Source organism: Manis javanica, chromosome 12 (genome assembly GCF_040802235.1).
Source record: "Manis javanica isolate MJ-LG chromosome 12, MJ_LKY, whole genome shotgun sequence".
In the NCBI taxonomy this organism is placed as follows: Eukaryota; Metazoa; Chordata; class Mammalia; order Pholidota; family Manidae; genus Manis; species Manis javanica.
In genome coordinates, this window is record NC_133167.1 from 72,644,945 (window position 1) to 72,662,606 (window position 17,662).

General features: G+C 44.0%; 1 protein-coding gene across 1 annotated transcript in view; it reads right to left on the reverse strand.

The window, feature by feature from the left end:
- Window positions 1–17,662, reverse strand: part of LOC140845103 (ADAMTS-like protein 3) — a 112,753-nt gene that overhangs the window by 48,135 nt on the left and 46,956 nt on the right. Inside the window, exons 2-3 of the mRNA XM_073218857.1 lie at window positions 4,723–4,855; window positions 3,129–3,194 (exon numbers count right to left, since the gene is read on the reverse strand). The gene's annotated coding sequence lies outside the window, so the exon portion shown is untranslated. The remainder of the gene's footprint in view (window positions 1–3,128; window positions 3,195–4,722; window positions 4,856–17,662) is intronic.

The following is a 17,662-nucleotide window of genomic DNA, read 5'->3' on the forward strand; positions in this document are numbered from 1 at the left end:
ATTCTGCAAAGCGGCCAGGACACAGTGTGTGCTCTGTCATTCCTAGCGTGGAAGCTCCGTGGGCCAGGTGCTGCTGGAGAAGGTGATGGGCCTTGCTGAGGCACAGTGACATGGGGAAGGGAATACTGCACATGGGCCAGTGCACAAATAAAACAGCATGAAGCCCTCAGCACACCTCACCAGACAGTTTCTAGACTTTATGCTAAACCTTGCTGTGATTTGGAGAGCAAAGGAAGACAGCACTATACATTAGCCTCAACCCTGCCTTGACCTCCCGGGCAGGCCAAGCAAAGGCTGTTGCTCTTAGCACTGAAACAAACCCTGAGCATCTCAAACTGCTCATGAATAGGCAGGAGGATTATTGCAAAAAGGCTAGGCAGAGTTCTGGAGATTTGAGTGAAAAATGCAACTTGTAAGTGCGGCTCAACAAGGAAGGACTGGAGCTGAGAGGGACTTTGGAGATCATAAAGTCTAGCAGTTTTCATCATCATTCAGATTAAGAAGGTAGGTCCAGAGCTAAGGGGCTTGTCTGAAATTCCTCGAGAGGGGTAGACATGGAGTGCTGCCCCCGACCCTGACCCATTCCCGGCTCTCTTCTGACTGCTGTGTTTCCCTATCAAGTGTCTCAGGTTAGGTTCCTATTATGCTTCAGCAGTGAGCCGATGATGACTTCTGCGGGGGAGAACTAACTTACTGCATGGGAGAGAAGGGTTCCAGGCGGAGGCCACAGTGTGTGCAAAGGTCCGAAGGCATAGACAGCCCAAGCATCGGTCACCACGCAAATCTCCTATGGCTGCTGCGCCAGGTCCTCAGGGTGGGTGTAGGGGTGGGGTGGGGAGAGAGGTGGTACTGACAGGCCAAGTGGTTCAAGAACCTAAACTAGGCTCAAAGGACTTTATATGCTCTTACGGATTGAATTGTTTCCCCCAAAAGATGCTGAGGTCCTGAATCCTGGTATCTATAAATATGACTATTTAGAAACAGGGTGTTTGTGACCACATTTGGATGAGGTCTTTAGGGTGTGAGCCCTGATCTATTACAAGCAGTGTTCTTATGAAACGGGGAATTTGGACACAGACACACAGAAGGGCGGCAGCATCAAAACACAGGGAGGGCACCACCCACAAGCCAAGGGGGTCTGAGGCCACCCGGAGCTAGGAGAGAGGCAGGCAACAGGCGCCCCAGCCCTGCCCTCACGGAGCCTGTGGCCTTCCAGCCTCCAGAACTGGGAGGTGGGCAGTTTCTGTTGCTTAAGCCCCCAGGTTGTGGTGCTTTGCCACAGCAGCCCAGGAAACCAGTACACACGCCAAAAAAAGAAGGTGGATTTTAATCTGCAAAGAAAGGAAAGTCACTGAAGGGTTTACGTGGGAGGTTCCCACAGTCACTCTACAGTTTAGAAAGATCTTTCATAGCAACACATGTGCACATGGGCCAGAGCGGAAACATAAGAGGCAGGAGTGTATTTAGATCCTCTTGAAACAGTTCAGGCAAAACACGTCTGAATTAAGGCAGCGGCAGTGAGGAACGGATAGGACAGATTTACAGAACATCGTGACGGAAGTCGTCAGGAGTGCCCCGTCTGTGATTTTGGAGGATAACTGAAACCCGAAAAAGCCACTTGGTATGAATCTCCCTCTAAGAACGGACTCAGATCCTATCATAAATAGTGGGAAGAATGTTTGACTCTGACTTGGTTATGAAAAATTGAACTAAAACTTAAGAAATCAAGTTGCTGTCTTATATTGAATGTAATTTAGGTCGTAATTACAAGATTACAAGTGTGTACACTCATTTTTAGAAAGGGAATGAACTGTTTTGTATTTTCATTTTTTTTTTTTCCTGAAGAAATCATATGATGACACATTATGGCTGTCTTCACTCGCGGAGTAAGATCACAACAGGGTTATTTTTAGCCAACAAAACTGAGTTCTGTTCTCAGCCCCTCTGAACCTTGCGACCTGCAAATTCCTCTCACTGCAAGCATCTTCCATGCTGTTATCTGTTTTCATTTTCTGTTTGTCATCTGATATACTTTTGCCAATATCCTCCTTTGCCAATGGCTTAGGCTAGAAATACAAGACAGTAGGGTGGTGAAGACTAGCTTTATGCTGATATGGAGTATGGTTTGAATCTAGAAATAAAATTCACCTCAAATTTTGGGGTAATATTTTCTTTTTAGTCTTCTTTGTTTATGGCTATGAGAATTTCATGCTTGACCAAACCGTGGTCACCATTTAAAGTTGGTACAAATTTCAAGTACTTTCCTTCTATGGTTACTGTTCCAGAGAGTGCCAGCTAATATAGAGAAAGGGGACGCAGCGCCTGATTCCAGCATGCTGAAGCAGTGAATTCTGTTTCTTCCCCTCCCTTGATATCCTCCCATCCCTTACCCCAGTTCAGACAGGTAGTCATCACTTCCCATTTGTGTAGCCTCAGGGGAGGGATGTGTCAGAGAAGGAAAACAGAAAAGCTGGCTTTTCCAAAAAGTCTGAGTCAGTGGTTCCAATGTTAGAATAAGAAAAAGCCCAAGAAACCTAGATAAGTAACTTGGGTGACTAAGGCTTACACACTGCATAGCTGCCATTTCCCTAAGGATACAGGGGATGTCCCACGTGGTATGTCCGGCTCTCCTCCCCATACTGGATGTTCTTGGAACACTCTGAACACACCTAACAAAGTAGACATCCCACCCGGAGTCAGACCAAACCTTCCCAAACCCCCTCCTGGACTGTCTCTCCTGTGGGCCTCTGCGAGCATCCCACTGTGGACTGCTCTGGAAAGCAGTATGCCAGGGTAGGGGGCCTAGGGGAGCAATTTCCCTAGGCTGTTTCTAGGCCTGGCCCACCAAAGTCAGCCTGCAGGTCTTTGTGGCTTCATCTCAGCCAAGCACATCACCATGGCTCTGACACAAGCCGGGAAGCTCCTGGCACAGACACGCCCCAGAGATATTGAGAGTTCGGTTCTAGACCACTGCAATAAAGCCAACACCCCAATAAAGTGAGTCCACTGAGTCTTCTGGTCTCCCAGTGCACATAATAGTTACATTTACCCTATACAGTAGTCCATTATGTGTGCAATAGCAGTATGTCTAAAATAAAAACAGTGTACATACCTTAATTTAAACATACCTTATTGTTAAACAATGATAACCATCCTCTGAGCTTCTAAAGAGTCCTAATCACTAACCAAAGACACTGTAAATATAAGAATGAAAATGTTTGAGATATTACTAGAATTGCCAAAATATGATACAGAAACATGAAGTGAGCAACTGCTGTTGGAAAAATGGTGCTGCCGCCAGCTGGGGGCAGTTCTGGAAGGTCTTACTGCTCTTGCTCAGTGCCAAGCTGCCACAAACCATCGATTGGTAAAAAAAACTCAGTACCTGCAAAGTGCAATAAAGTGCAATAAAACGAGGTGTGTCTGTATCTCCTTAGCATACAACTGAAGTCAGGAATACTATAAAGGCTATGAACCATGGCCTGGCTCGCCGTAGGGGTGCTCTAGCCAAGGATGGGTGCCCATGGGACCTGCCTCTCCCGAGGTTGTCCAGGATGGAGGGTGAGAGTCAGCAGGCAAGGGCCCGTCTCTGGGAAGCGGAGGGCTGGATTCCAGGTGGGACTCACTTGGGTGATCCCTACTCTCACACCAAAAGGCAGGAGTTTTTACATCACAGCCAACTCTTTCCATGGAATCAAAATCAGATGGGTCACGAGAATTCCAGAGGCGCAAATTATGTCCTAAATAAACATAAAGCAGACCTGTCCTTACTCCAGTATGGCAGGGGGGTGTGATACGCTTTCTTAATTACAGAGATTCCTAAAAATAGCAAAACTTGCCATTAGCCAATAAAGGTACTTCATTCAGTGGGCAGATGTAAGTGTTAAGAGGCAGCAAAGAGATCCTGGCAGAGAGGGTGGGGGTGATGGGGAACAGACTCTAAATTTTTGGCAACTGATTCTAATCATAGAAAAGTGTTCCAGACAATACAGGTAAAGGAGAGAAGAAGGGAAAGGCAGGGCGCAGGTTCTGGAAGGTCTTATGTGAGAACCGAGTGATGCTGAGTTATAATTCTGTGGCCGGCAACACCCAGGGCTAAGGGGACACGGGGAAAACCTACCCTCCCTTCTGGTAAAATTCCCCAAGGTCTTATAGTTAAGCAAGGAGACAGATTAACTTTTAAGGTCAACCTCTTGACCTAGGAGACCAAAATAAGTCAACTTTGCCATTCTTTGGGGCCTGTAACGTTATACACCCCATTCTGAGATCTAAGGCAAGTCAGTGGGAAGTGTAATGACATACTGGGATAAATTCTAGCTAACAAACAGGAGGGCACATGGTCATTCATTAAGTATCTACCGTGACCCAGGGCCTCTCCAAGTCAGATCTTGTGCTCTTTGATGCGAATTTAGGCAAACAAGTGCCCTTGAGGAGACAGATCAGAGAAAGAGAACAGAACTGCTGACCTCACGGCTTTCCCAGCAGCAGGCCAGTTTATGTTCACTCATACTGGATGCAAACAAAGGTCCACAGGGCAGTATTTGTGTGCACAAGCAAGAATCTGGTCGGAGCGTGATTTGGGCCGAGAAGGGAGAACACTGAGGTAGGCGAGGCTGATCCATCTTGGGTGAACCAGCAAGTCTACACACACATGCATTTCTTGGCAGAAGAGAGAGTTGTCATCAGATACAGCATGTCCCAGGAGCACAAGATGGCACGCACCTGGGCGGGCAGGGATCCGTGTTACAGGCTCGGCTCATTGCTGGAGGACGGCGGGCCATATCACACAAGGTGTTATTGACTGTCTGCTGGGTCTGGGTGTGCAAGCACACTGCTATGGCTTCCTGGCGCCCTGCTGGTTGCAAAGAGAAAACAATGTAAATGATTTAGAATGACTTACTGCAGGGAAAAAGAGAACAGGCTCTTGGGCTTCTGGTTCTGAAGCCACTTCCCCTTTCACCACAACGCATGGCTGTAGGCTGCCTTCTGGGCACAAATGGGAGAAAACAACTGCTCCCATTTTTCCAAAGGCTCCCAGTCTCTAATATTCTCTCAGTCTCCTTTTAAACTCAGCCCCTCTCTTTTTTCTCCCCCAAATACATTCATCTCAAAACTTTAAGAGCACCCCCAGCTCCTTATCTACCTTCAGACGTATCTGCATTCCAAATGGACTCAAATAAAAAGTTCCCTCAAACGAAGCATCAAAATGTTCCTTCCAAACACAGACAGCTGTTTCCTGAAAAGGAGTTTTCACATCAGCTACTAAAGAATAATATTTTCTACATATCATTGCATATGTGCTAACTCTGATGTACAAGCCTTATGAAAATTTTCATGGCACTCTGAGCTCCCACTCACTGTTCCTGTGATTGGTGATACTGTATTGCCAGACAAACAACAGAAATACCTCCCAGCGGGCAAGTGGTTTGATGGTATGAAGTGCCTTCAAATACATTAGCTGAGCCCACAATACCCCGTGAGGTCAAAAGAATGGTATCATTATCTTCATTTTATTAATTTCATCATCAGAAAACTAAGGTTTAGAGAGAAATTAAGACAACACAAAGTGGTAGGTGCAAAACTAAAAATCAGATTTCCTGCCTTCTAATTCAAGGGTCTCTCTTTTGTACACGAGGGATTCCAAAATGTAATACAGCTAGCTGGTTTCTCAAATCAGCAGCTGCTCCTTGTTCAAATAGGAACTTTCAGGGGCACATTTTTCCTCTGAGGCCAGACAGGCCCATCTGACCCCAAAGCCTATGTCTCAACTACTATTCTTTGTCAGCTGAGACAAAAGGAAATCAGAACTGAACAAAATATAAATCAAACTTTCGATGAAAAAAAAAAAAAGAAATAAAAAGCGCAATGCTATTTGAAATATGCAAATATATTTGGTTTCATGCAAGAATGTGTGTTCCCTTATGTTATAAGATTGTGGTTCTTTTTCCAAATGCCATGTTTCAATTCAATCATTTTACAGTGTTTTACAGAATGCGGTATGGGCCAAAAGTGTGTATAAAATACGTATTTGTGATGTTCAGTTCTTTCCACTAAAGCTTCCCCTGCGTTCTTCAGCTATAAACTCACATTTCTGGCCATGGCAGGATGCCCCATCTTAAGCCTCCATGCATCTCCCATGAACTTTTTAAAAAATATAAACACTGGCTAACCTGAGATACAAGGAGACAAATGCTATAGTTTAACAACTAGTTCTCATTTGCAAATGTCCAACTTCCTTAGTGACTTTACTGGGACATAGATGTTTATCTTCTGGCAGGTTTCATTTCTTTTTAATCTGAGAAAAATCCAGCTATGTTTCATATATATTTTAATTTGTAATCAAAATTCTTTAGAAAATATCCACAGAGACTATGTTGGGATGTTTTCTGGAGATTGTGCACGTGGGTCTTAAAGCACCATAGTTATCTCATTTCAACCATATGGGTGAAATTTTGTAACACTCATGAAAAATGTTGCTGGCTTAAAGCAAGTCTATGCAAAAGAACGTAAAAGGTAAATAGATTTCTTAGCATACTTATTGAGGTAGAACATATTTTCCAAGGATGGCCACAGAGATCCCTCCCACCCCGCCTTCTGCATCTACAGCATGACTTGGACACCCCTTCATGTCAAGAGGCATCATCAAACCTTTATCTTCAAAGTAAAAGTAAAAATTATAAAAATAAGTTTTCTTTATTTTACACTTAACAAAATTTGGATAGTAATTGCAAGAATGCATTCAGAAGATGTAAATCAAGTGCTGAGATTTCAATAAAATTTTTATAATAAATTCCTTGGTAGCATAAGCAACATTATCCACTTCACATTTGACTTCCATAAAGTCGTAATGAGAGGATCATTTTGGTGTTTGGGGATTTTTTTGGCAAAAAACATATGCAAAGCCTTCATCAAGAAATGAATTAATGATTCAAGGGTAAAACCATGGACTCGGAGAGGGAAAGCAGAGCCAATAAATGAGCTAATATATCCCCTTCTATTGACTTCAGGTTAGTTTGAGTGGGGTTTCTTGCAAACAAGTCTTGACTAGATCAACATGCCAATAACATAACACACATACACCGGGTAAGAAATACCCAGAACAATGAAGAAAATATGTAAGTCAGAAGCTTTAAGTGCCACCCAGCACTTAGTATATCAAGTTGTAAAATAAATATGGAAAAATGATTTGAATAAGAAAATTATGTTGACTTAATAACCAAATAACCCTGGGCCTTAGAAATGGATGCAATATGCTCTTTTTTAGTACCAACAGAACATTAACAAAAATTGATCCTATTTTAGTTATAAAGAAAAATGCACTAAGTTCCAAAAGCCAGAAATTATGCAGGTAACAGTCTCTAACCATAATACAGTCCAAGTTTAAATTAACAACAAACAATTAACCCCCCAACACCCAATCACTAGAATTTTTTAAAAGCCGTTTCTTATATAACTCCTAGGTCAAAAAGAATGAATAGATGTCACATCATTCATGGCAAGGAAAAAAGAGAAGAAAGTGACTAACAGCAACTTGAGGCTAGATGGACACCTCTGGATAATAAAGTGTCATGAAATGGATAACTTCTTTCCAACAACATCTAAATTATGGAATTTACTTAAAAATCAAGACCTTGACTATAACCATAAGTTATAGTCAAGTCGGGGGGAGGCTTGAAAGGATGGGTAAAATCCAGTCAAGGTGCTCCCCCCAGCCCTCTGGCTCCCAAGAGGGAAAAATAAGAACACATCATTTAGGAACCATTAGAACATTAGAAAAAGTTCTTTCAAATTTTTAAACAGATGATATCTCTGATGTCAACCATTTAAGATGATTGAAGGGAGTGGAAAACTCCATTCTTCTTACAAAACTACTATAACCCTGATGAGAAAAATCTATAAAAGGAAAAAAATAGATCTGCTTCACATAGTGTTGCCCTGTGATGCTCTAGTGCAGAAACCTACAGCCATACTGAAAAAAATAGCTAATGTACAGGCTTCTCTCTGCTGATTAGCCAGTGTGATAGAGTGAGCACTGGATCAGCTCCCAGGAAACGGAACAGAGGGGAAAAATAAAATGCTATGGGCCCAGCCAAGTGCAGAAGGACAGTACCATTTTTGGTGTCAACTGCAAGTTTTACAGCTGTCCAAATAGGTGAGTTCTTTTTAGGAACCGGTTAAGGAGACAGCTGGTAAAGATTAAGGATTGTTGAAAGACACTTGGCCTTATGAAGGGCATCAGAAACATCACTAGAGCCCAAGAGGAAGTGACCAATTATATCAAGAGTACCTGGAAGAAAGTACAGCTAGAGGCCTGTCATGATTTGCAGGGTTCGAAGAGAACAAAACAGAGATTGTTAATGTACCATGTCGGGAACAGCCTCCATAGACAGTGTGCTAAAATGAGCCCACAGTGAGCCAGTTCCGAGTTCACGTGTTTTCCTGTTTGCGGGAAAGCATTTTTGTACTCCACAGAGCTAAACAGAGGGCACCCACACACAGCAATACATTCAGGTCTGCGTGTGTGCAAAACCCTCCAGTAAGTGCTAGCACACTGCAGTCAGCACCGTAAAAAAGAACACAGGATGACCTCAACCGCCTGTCGGTTCACCCACCAAATCCCTGCTGTAAGCTCTCATCAGATCTTTAACCATTGTCATTTGTAAGTCTTTTGCCATTTATAGTCACTGTTTTATTACTCCTACACTAGTAAAGAACTAGATTTCAGCAGAACAGGTATTGGTTACATAAGATTAAGTAAGCTGAAGAAGATGATTTTGTGGCTTTTTGTTTCAAATGCTGTTGATAAAGTGTTTTAAGCTTTTTTTCTTAAGCTGACAACAGTTTAGTAAATGACTGCCTTTATAAGCAGAATTAAAACTTTATTTTTCTCTCTACCTGATCCCTCCAGAATTTAAAAACTCTCAGGAACTATTTTTATATTTCAAGGCAGTATATTTATTTGCACAAGTTCAATAAGAATCTGCTTTCCTTGTAAGAGAACCAATTAAAATCACTGGTTATATTACCAAGGCTTTGACTGGAATGTCATACCTGAGAGACATGTGTGTAAACTCAGATATAAACAGACAGCTTTAAGGAACTAAGATTGACTTTATAAAGCCAACAAAGCCCCTTAAAAAAACTGGCCTGGTACCTTGCTTACAGAGTTCCCAGCAGCTTTACCAGGTGAGTAAAGAAGGTCACTTCCTGGCAGGTGCAGGAACCTCAAGAGAGGAATTCATCCAAATCTACAGGTACTGCAAGCACAACCTGATGGCAAGTCTGGCTTGGCTTTCTAGCCTCAAGAAGCCCTTAAAAGTCCAATCTGAAATTCCTTACAAAAAGTTCCAGCAAACCATATTTAAAAGAGCCCATGTAATCAATTGCTCTTCTTGCTGCACTTATGCAAATAATCAAGCCAACTGTTATTTTCTTAATCTAACTACTTCTAATAAAAATAAGGGTGATTTTAGAGAAAAGTATTGTTTCAATAATGCAGTCTTATCTATACTAAATCCTAATACTAGTCATTGAAATGTAAACTCGATCCAGAATTCCAGTCCCCCATAACAGCCTGGCTAATGCCCCTACTGGGCCTCTTAATAACAGTTTGTGGTTTACTCTTAGTTGCCCCTTGTGTCCTCAGTTTCCTCCAACAGCGGCTAACCCAGATGACCCGGGTTGCCACCAACCAGACGTTACTTCACCGTTACGCACCTCCTCCCACTGAACCCCCTTCTTCAGCCTAATACCAGCCTCAAACCCACATGATGCCCCTTGTCAGCCGGAAGTAGCCAGATTGAGTCGTCGCCCATTATGACCAAAAGGCTGGAATGTTAGGATGGAGAAAGGAAAAACAAGGACATGCAAACAGAACAGAGAGATGCCATAAGGGGAGAACAGACCAGACCCAAAAGTCCGTGCCGTATATGGAAAGGGGACAGCTCTCCCTCAATTCCATCCAGATCAATTCCATCCAGATGTGCCAACTAAGAGGAGGCCGGATGTCAGCCTCCTCTCTCTTGGAAAGAAAAAAGTTTCTACTTGACTATTATGTCACCTTTAGCCAATCATACCTCTCAACACCCCTTAGGATAGCTTGCACACTCCTCCCCCTCCTAATCCCTTATAAGCGCCCCACCTCCCTAACCGTGTGTGACTTCTCTGGCCTCTGACAATAAGGCCACAGAACCTCACCCGGGGGTATTTAAATAAATTACCTGGCCCTTTGTTGCCTCTCTTTGCCTGCTTATTCCAGCTAGAATTTATCTTACACCTGGCACACAGGTTTGCATGCACACACCAGACAGGAACACATCACCCTGCTCTCAAATCCATCCTATCCTTTTCTGTCTCCCCATTTCAGGGGGAGCCACGTCTTCACCTCATCTCCACCACTGTGCTTTGGATTGCATTCCCTTCCATCTTCTTGGGAAGGGGGCTGATCACCCCGCCTTTCACTTTCATTCCAGAACTTTCTCACGGCCTTTCAAATTTACCCAAGACTCTCTGTGATCAAACATGACACACACACACAGCACCTACCTCAACCCACAGGGCCTCTGGCTGCCATCCTCTCTTTGTCTTCTTGATCATAAAGTTTGCCACAAACCAGTAATCCATTCTATTCATTTCCATTTTGTCACTTGTCCCTCTTCCCTCCATCCTTTCCCACCTGGCTTCCGTGTCCATGGCGCCCCTGAACCACCACCCCCCGCGCTGAGCCCCCCACACACTCGAGTTCTCACCTCCAGCCCTGTGTCCATCACGTGGCTAACTGCGCTCGCCACCACGCCACTCCCTCCCAGCTTTCCTCCTGTCTTGCTGACTCTTACTTTCATTGACTGCAGCTCAGCATCCTCCACTCAACTGGCAAATGCTGACTGTCCTCAAAGCTCATTCTTAGGCCCTCCGGACAGGTATTCTCTCCCTGAAGATGCCTGTCCGGGCCCCGAGCTTCACTGCTGTCCATGCACAGTGTATACACTGACCTCACAATTCCTTCTGCCTGGCCAGACCTCCTGTAAGCTCTCATCATCTCAGAAAACAACTCCGGGACTCAGACTTAGCCTCCACTCTGGCTGCCCACCCCACAGACAGGTGTCCACCTTTATGCACTGCTCAGGGACACTGCTGCTGCCCGTCTCCGCCACCCCACCGCCCCAGCCCAGGCTCTCACCGGGACTAGGCAATGGCTTCCTACCTGGCCTCCCTTACATCCATTCTATCCCTTCTAATCCATTTTTTACAATACGGCTGGATTAAGCTTTTTGAAATAAATAAAAATTTGATCATGTGACTCCCACTTGAATGGCTTCCCCTTGATCTTGGGATAAGAACAGAAATCAATACAGCCAGCAAGGCCTTAACTGCCTGGCCCCTACCTTCCTCTCTAGCATCATCTCACATGAAACCCGGGCTTCCATGAACTCCAGCTGTGCCTGCCTTCTGCAGTTCCTGGAAGGTACCAGACACCCTCCTGCCACCTGGGGCCTTTGCACAAGCTCTTTTTTCTGCTGGAAATTCTCTTTGTGCCACCCTTTCCAATGCCTCTTTTGCTTAATTAATTCCTCATCTTTCAGATTTAAGTATAATTGTTTCTAGAGAAGCTTTTCCTTACTTCCTTAATTAGGCCAAGTTCCTCCTCTTCTCTGCCTTCATAGCCCCACATGCTTCCTTTTTTTTTTTATAAGTTTTATTTTGGTATCATTAATCTACAATTACATGAAGGACATTATGTTTACTAGGCTCCCCCTTCACCAAGTCCCCCCCACATACCCATTCACAGTCACTGTCCATCAACATAGTATGATGCTGTAAAATCACTACTTGTCTTCTCTGTGTTGCACAGCCCTCCCCGTGCCCCCACCACACTATACATGTTAATCGTAATGCCCCCTTTCTTTTTCCCTGCCCTTATCCCTCCCTTCCCACCCATCCTCCCCAGTCCCTTTCCCTTTGGTAACTGTTAGTCCATTCTTGGGTTCTGTGCTTCTGCTGCTGTTTTGTTCCTTCAGTTGTCTTTTGTTCTTATACTCCACATAGGTGTGAAATCATTTGGTACTTGTTTTTCTCTGCCTGGCTTATTTCACTGAGCATAATACCCTCTAGCTCCATCTATGTTGTTGCAAATGGTAGGATCTGTTTTTTTCTTATAGCTGAGTAATATTCCATTGTGTATAGGTACCACATCTTCTTTATCCATTCATCTACTGATGGACATTTAGGTTGCTTCCATTTCTTGGCTATTGTAAATAGTGCAGTGATAAACATAGGGGTGCATCTGTCTTTTTCAAACTGGAGTGCTGCATTCTTGGGGTAAATTCCTAGAAGTGGAATTCCTGGGTCAAATGGTATTTCTATTTTGAGGAACCTCCATACTGCTTTCCACAATGGTTGAACTACTTTACATTCCCACCAGCAGTGTAGGAGGGTTCCCCTTTCTCCACAACCTCACCAACATTTGTTGTTGTTTGTCTTTTGGATGGTAGCCATCCTTACTGGTGTGAGATGATATCTCATTGTGGTTTTAATTTGCATTTCCCTGATAATTAGTGATGTGGAGTATGTTTTCATGTGTCTGTTGGCCATGTGAATTTCTTCTTTAGAGAACTGTCTATTCAGCTCCTCTGCCCATTTTTTAATTGGATTATTTGCTTTTTGTTTGTTGAGGTGTGTGAGCTCTTTATATATTTTGGATGTCAACCCTTTATCGGATCTGTCATTTTTGAATATATTCTCCCATACTGTAGGATACCTTTTTGCTCTAGTGATGGTGTCCTTTGCTGTACAGAAGCCTTTCAGCTTGATATAGTCCCATTTGTTAATTTTTGCATTTGTTTCCCTTGCCCGGGGAGATATGCTTTCAAGAAGAGGTCACCCACATGTTTCCTTTTTAGCTGCTACAACCGGCTGTAATTTTACATACGTGAATGTGGTTATGTGATTAATGCATTTCCCCGCTAGATGATTTGAGTTCCAAAGGCAAGAACTACTGAGTCACTATATCCTAGCCCAGTGCCTGAAAGAAACATGCAATAAATTATTTCAGAATGCTGTATTTGAATGAGACACTAGAGAGTTCTTGCTACTTCCAGGGCCAAGGCAAGGCTAGCATTATCCACATTATTTACTATTGTTGGTGAAGTTCTAGACAATCCAATAAGATATAAAACTTAAATGAGATAAATAAGTATTGGAAAAGGAAAGATGACATCATCATTAATTCCAGATGATTATTTACCTAGAGAATTCATAAGAATTCTTGGACACTTTAAGGGGTTCAGCATGCATTAAGTTTAAGATGCACTGAGTCTAGTTCAATCTGACTAAAGAAATTTAGTCATAAAGAATCACCCCACTAACATTTACTACATACCATGTGTCAGGCACTGTGACTAAACATTCTAACATCACCTTGTTTAATTATTATTTTCAGTCCTTTCATTAATATTAATGAGATAGGTGTGGCCCTTCTCATTCTACAAAAAGAAACCTTGACAAACTTAAATTCCTTGCCCAAAAAGAGTGGAAGAGACAGGGGTCCAAGGGGTCAAAGTCCATGCATGTATTACTAGCTTGTGTTGTTAGAACATGAAGAGGTGGAAAAGAAAGGTCATTGATGCAACAGGTAACATAAAATGCAAAAGAAAAACTTTGATAAGGCATGTTCATGACATCGCAGATTATAAAACCTTACCAGAAGCTATTAAAAAAGTGAGCCTATCTTCCAGGGTGTACGTGTACCAACTCACACACACACAGTGCTCCATACATATGGACATATGTTCTGGAAGCAGGACACTGAATATGTCTAGATTCTTCATGCTTTGGAGATTAAGAAAGGATTCTCTGTCGCACTCCAGTATGAAAGCTGACTTAGGAAAGGTTCTTAAGTGTCCATGCCAACAACAAATGGATTTATTTTTATTTCCCGTATGGCTGTGAGGACAAATCGGAAAATAAAAGTATGAAGACTATCAGGATGTGACCAAAAGTTTTATCTTTCCAGAAATCTGTAATTTGCATGTATTATCTTTCTACCAGAAACAGGAATAACCGCACGTCTGTGAATGTTCCATTTTCCCGTGGTTTACAGTCACTGCGCTTTCCCCCACTGTAATCCAGATTCAGAGTTAAAAACTGACGTTTATAAGCACAAGTAAGTGGACTTGCAGAAGCCGACTCTCCAAAACCACATGGAAATGGATCAGACAGGCAAGTGTCACCGCCTGTAAGTAGTACAGCCAAGCACCAAGAGCTCTGCCTCATCACGACAAGGACCGTGTCTCACTCATTTCATAACCCAACACAGAGCACAGAAGCCAGGGCAGAGCCGTGGCATCTAGCACAAAATAGACACCCAGTCCCTTACCTTTATAGATTCTGGTTTCATGTCTGAGCTTTTGAGGTTTATGGAATTCACTTATTTATTTAGAAAGAAATTTTAAGCTTGAACCCAAGAAATTAAAAACAGCATTTTTTGCCAAGTTGGGAAGCCTACCGTATGCACTTAAGAGTTCAACCAACCCTCTCAAAAGGAGAATTAAATGGTTTGTTTGTTGTCTATTTTGGACTGTGGGGTAGCTCCTAAACCTTGGTTTCCCAATTGTAAAGTTTGGGACAGTGGGTGTCCAAGGTTGATTTAAAACATATTATTCTAGGATTGTATGACACAATACACCCGTATAAGGCTAAACTGCTGTTTAACCAGTTGTTTGTGTTTAAAGATTACCAGGTTTAGCTAAAATTTGAGTTAAAATTTGTAAAATGTGTTCCAGATATACAACCAGATGCCGGAAAACAGATGGCACCTTCACATGAAGCTTCTGACCCAAATTTCACTTCATTACAAGGCAATTTGTCCTCTCCCAGCTGGCCAAAAGGTGCGCAGTGCCAGTGAGGATAAAGTCAATTAGTGAAGTTTCACATGACTTGTAGGCTTGAAGTGGATTCAAAGGTCATTTTACCTTTCTAGGCAGATACCCAGGAGAAACGGAAACACATCCGTGAGAAAATGTGTACATTAATGCCCACAGAAGTGTTATTCATAATACCCAAGACATGTAAATAATCCATATTTCTAACTGATAAACAGATAATAAAATGTAGTCTATCCCTACAGTAGAACAGTATGTGAGCCATAAGAAGAACTGAAGTGATTCAGGCAATCAGAGGGGTGAACTGCTACTGAAGACGTTATAGTAAGTGAAAGAAGGCAGTTCCCACGGACCACACATCTGTGATTCCATTTACACGTAACGCAGAAGGCAGATGAGCAGTTGCCAGGGGCTGCCACTGGCTAGGAAAACGGGCTTAGAAGGGACACGGGGAGTGACCGCGCACGATGCAGGGTTCTCTTGGGGGTAAGTAAAGTGTTCTGAAATTGACTGCAGTGATGGTAGCACAACTTTGTGAATATACTAAAAACCACCCAACTGTACACCTTAAATGCATAAATTGTACAGTATGTGAGTTAAATCATAATAAAGCTGTTAACAACAATAAAAATAGAAAATCATTCCAGTCGGTTCCAGCCATCCTGGAGGTGGAATCTAGGCCTATCTTGCTGAGTGCTGGGCACACGACAGCGGAGTCCAGCATCCTGGCATCAGCCTTCGGAGATGCCATCTGACACAGTCAGCTGAATGGGGTCCCCCGCCGTGTGTCATTGGGCAGTACAACTGGTCTGTAGAGAGCTAAGGACCCAACGTGCCATCTGCTTTCCCAAATGCAGGGGGCCTTTCTAGGGAGGAAAAGGTCTGAACTCAAGGATGGCCGGAACCCAGATGAACTAGTGATCCTCTCGATGCAGTGATTGAAAACTGGAGACTGATAAAGTTCGTGTGGGTTGTACAAGAAATGCCAGGGCTCACTTCTGCTCTCACAATAGAAGACAAAGCTCCAGTCCTTGGGGGAAACTGCGGCAACGCTGGGCTCAGAAACGGCAGAGGGCTGATATTTTGTAGGAATGCCATGGAAAGTTCCAGTCATCTGTAACTGTAACTGAATAGGGGACCGTTTTCGCATCTCAACAACTACCTCTACTCATCAGCAAAGTAGAAATGAGCTCCCAGATTGCCAAGGGCATGCCAGTATTAAGGTTCCCAAGGTATAACAAAAGAGGAATCGAGTCCCAAATACTTACCTCAGAGGGAGCAGTTTCAGGCAGCCACAGACAGGAGGCAGTGTGAAAGTGACAGATGATGGGCCCTGGAGGTAAGAGACGCAGCAGACCTCCAGGGTACAAGTGAACCAGGAGAGCTGAATTCCTAGCTAGCTGAGAAGGGTTTCTAAGAACCAAGGAGAAGCAAGAGAGGAAGAGAGAATCTGGAGACGGCAAGGTCTTCTTTTCCCAGATGCCACCTGTAGAACTCCATAGGACAGGCAGTGGCTTAGCTGCGGCCGGTGGGCAAAGTGTACACTGCTTTATCTGGGTTTTTGGCAGGGCAGGCTGGCAAAGCTAGAGAACAGTGTGTAGGGTGTTTAGAGGTTGAATAAGGCAGGAGAGGAGAAAGACAGACACCATTACGTCACGGGACTGGATGGGAAGGGTCGAGAATTTACTTGGGTCTGGGGAAGAAAGGGTAGGGGTTCAGGCACAGCGACCAGGCCTGAGCTCCTACTAACACATCCGCGACCACCTGGGGGAGTGGAGCATGCCTGTAACTGCCTTAGAAGGCCCCGTTTCCTCCGTGGGCAGGACTGAGGTCAGAGCATGTCTAGCCCAGGTTTCTCCGTGACAGCTCAAGTCAAGGGGTAAGGGGTCAGGGGCTCTGGGTTCCTGAAGAGACAAACGAGTCTCCTTCATGTGAGCAGAAGATGTAGCTTTCCTATTGATTATTTCTAACTTTTTACTGCCAGCAGACATCCCTGGAGAAGGCCCGTCTGGACTCCTGCCCCCTGCTTGCCCACTCCCTTCGGGACCCTGGGATGCCTGAGTCAGCTGGAGCCAACCTCCACCTCATGCGGCCACCTGACTGCACTGCTCTTCCAGCCCTAGCAAGGCCACCGGCTCTGCGTGTTCCTCACACGCACACGCACATCTCAGCATGTGTGTTCTGCCCTGGTTTCTGGCCCAGTGTACAGAGATGACCTAAATGTTCTGAGGATGACTTCTGAGTGAGAGCAGACCAGAGACGGTAAATCCCGGGCGGCCCCAATCTGTAGCACTGGTTTATGCACAAGACTGCCTTGACCTCAATTCTGCATTTTCCTTTTTATTCCATATTCATCAGCTGCTCTCTCCCCACCTGGCTTATGCAGGTGCTCAGGCCAAAGGAACCTAACTTTGTGCTCAGGGTATAGTCCCGCTCTCCTTTATCTTCCTAGAATATAGAATCATAATGCAAAATGAAAGAAAAGGCATAGTTTGCAGCTATTCGAATGACTTAACCCCCTTTAGCGTCTTGCCAATGTGCATGTTTGGCTCAAGCTCAGCTAGTCATCTCTCCAACCAGTAGCCACACAAGACACAGCTGCCCCATTTGCAAGGGTCAAATACCTCCCAAACACGTTGCCGTGCAAGGCCTGGCCCACACGTGGTGCTGCAGGCTGACCAGGGGTCCGGAATGAATCTGCGGGGAGCCAGGGAGCCACAGAAAGGAGTGACAAGCCTTCAATGAAGCAAAAAATTACCTTCATTCTGAGAGGATTCAATACA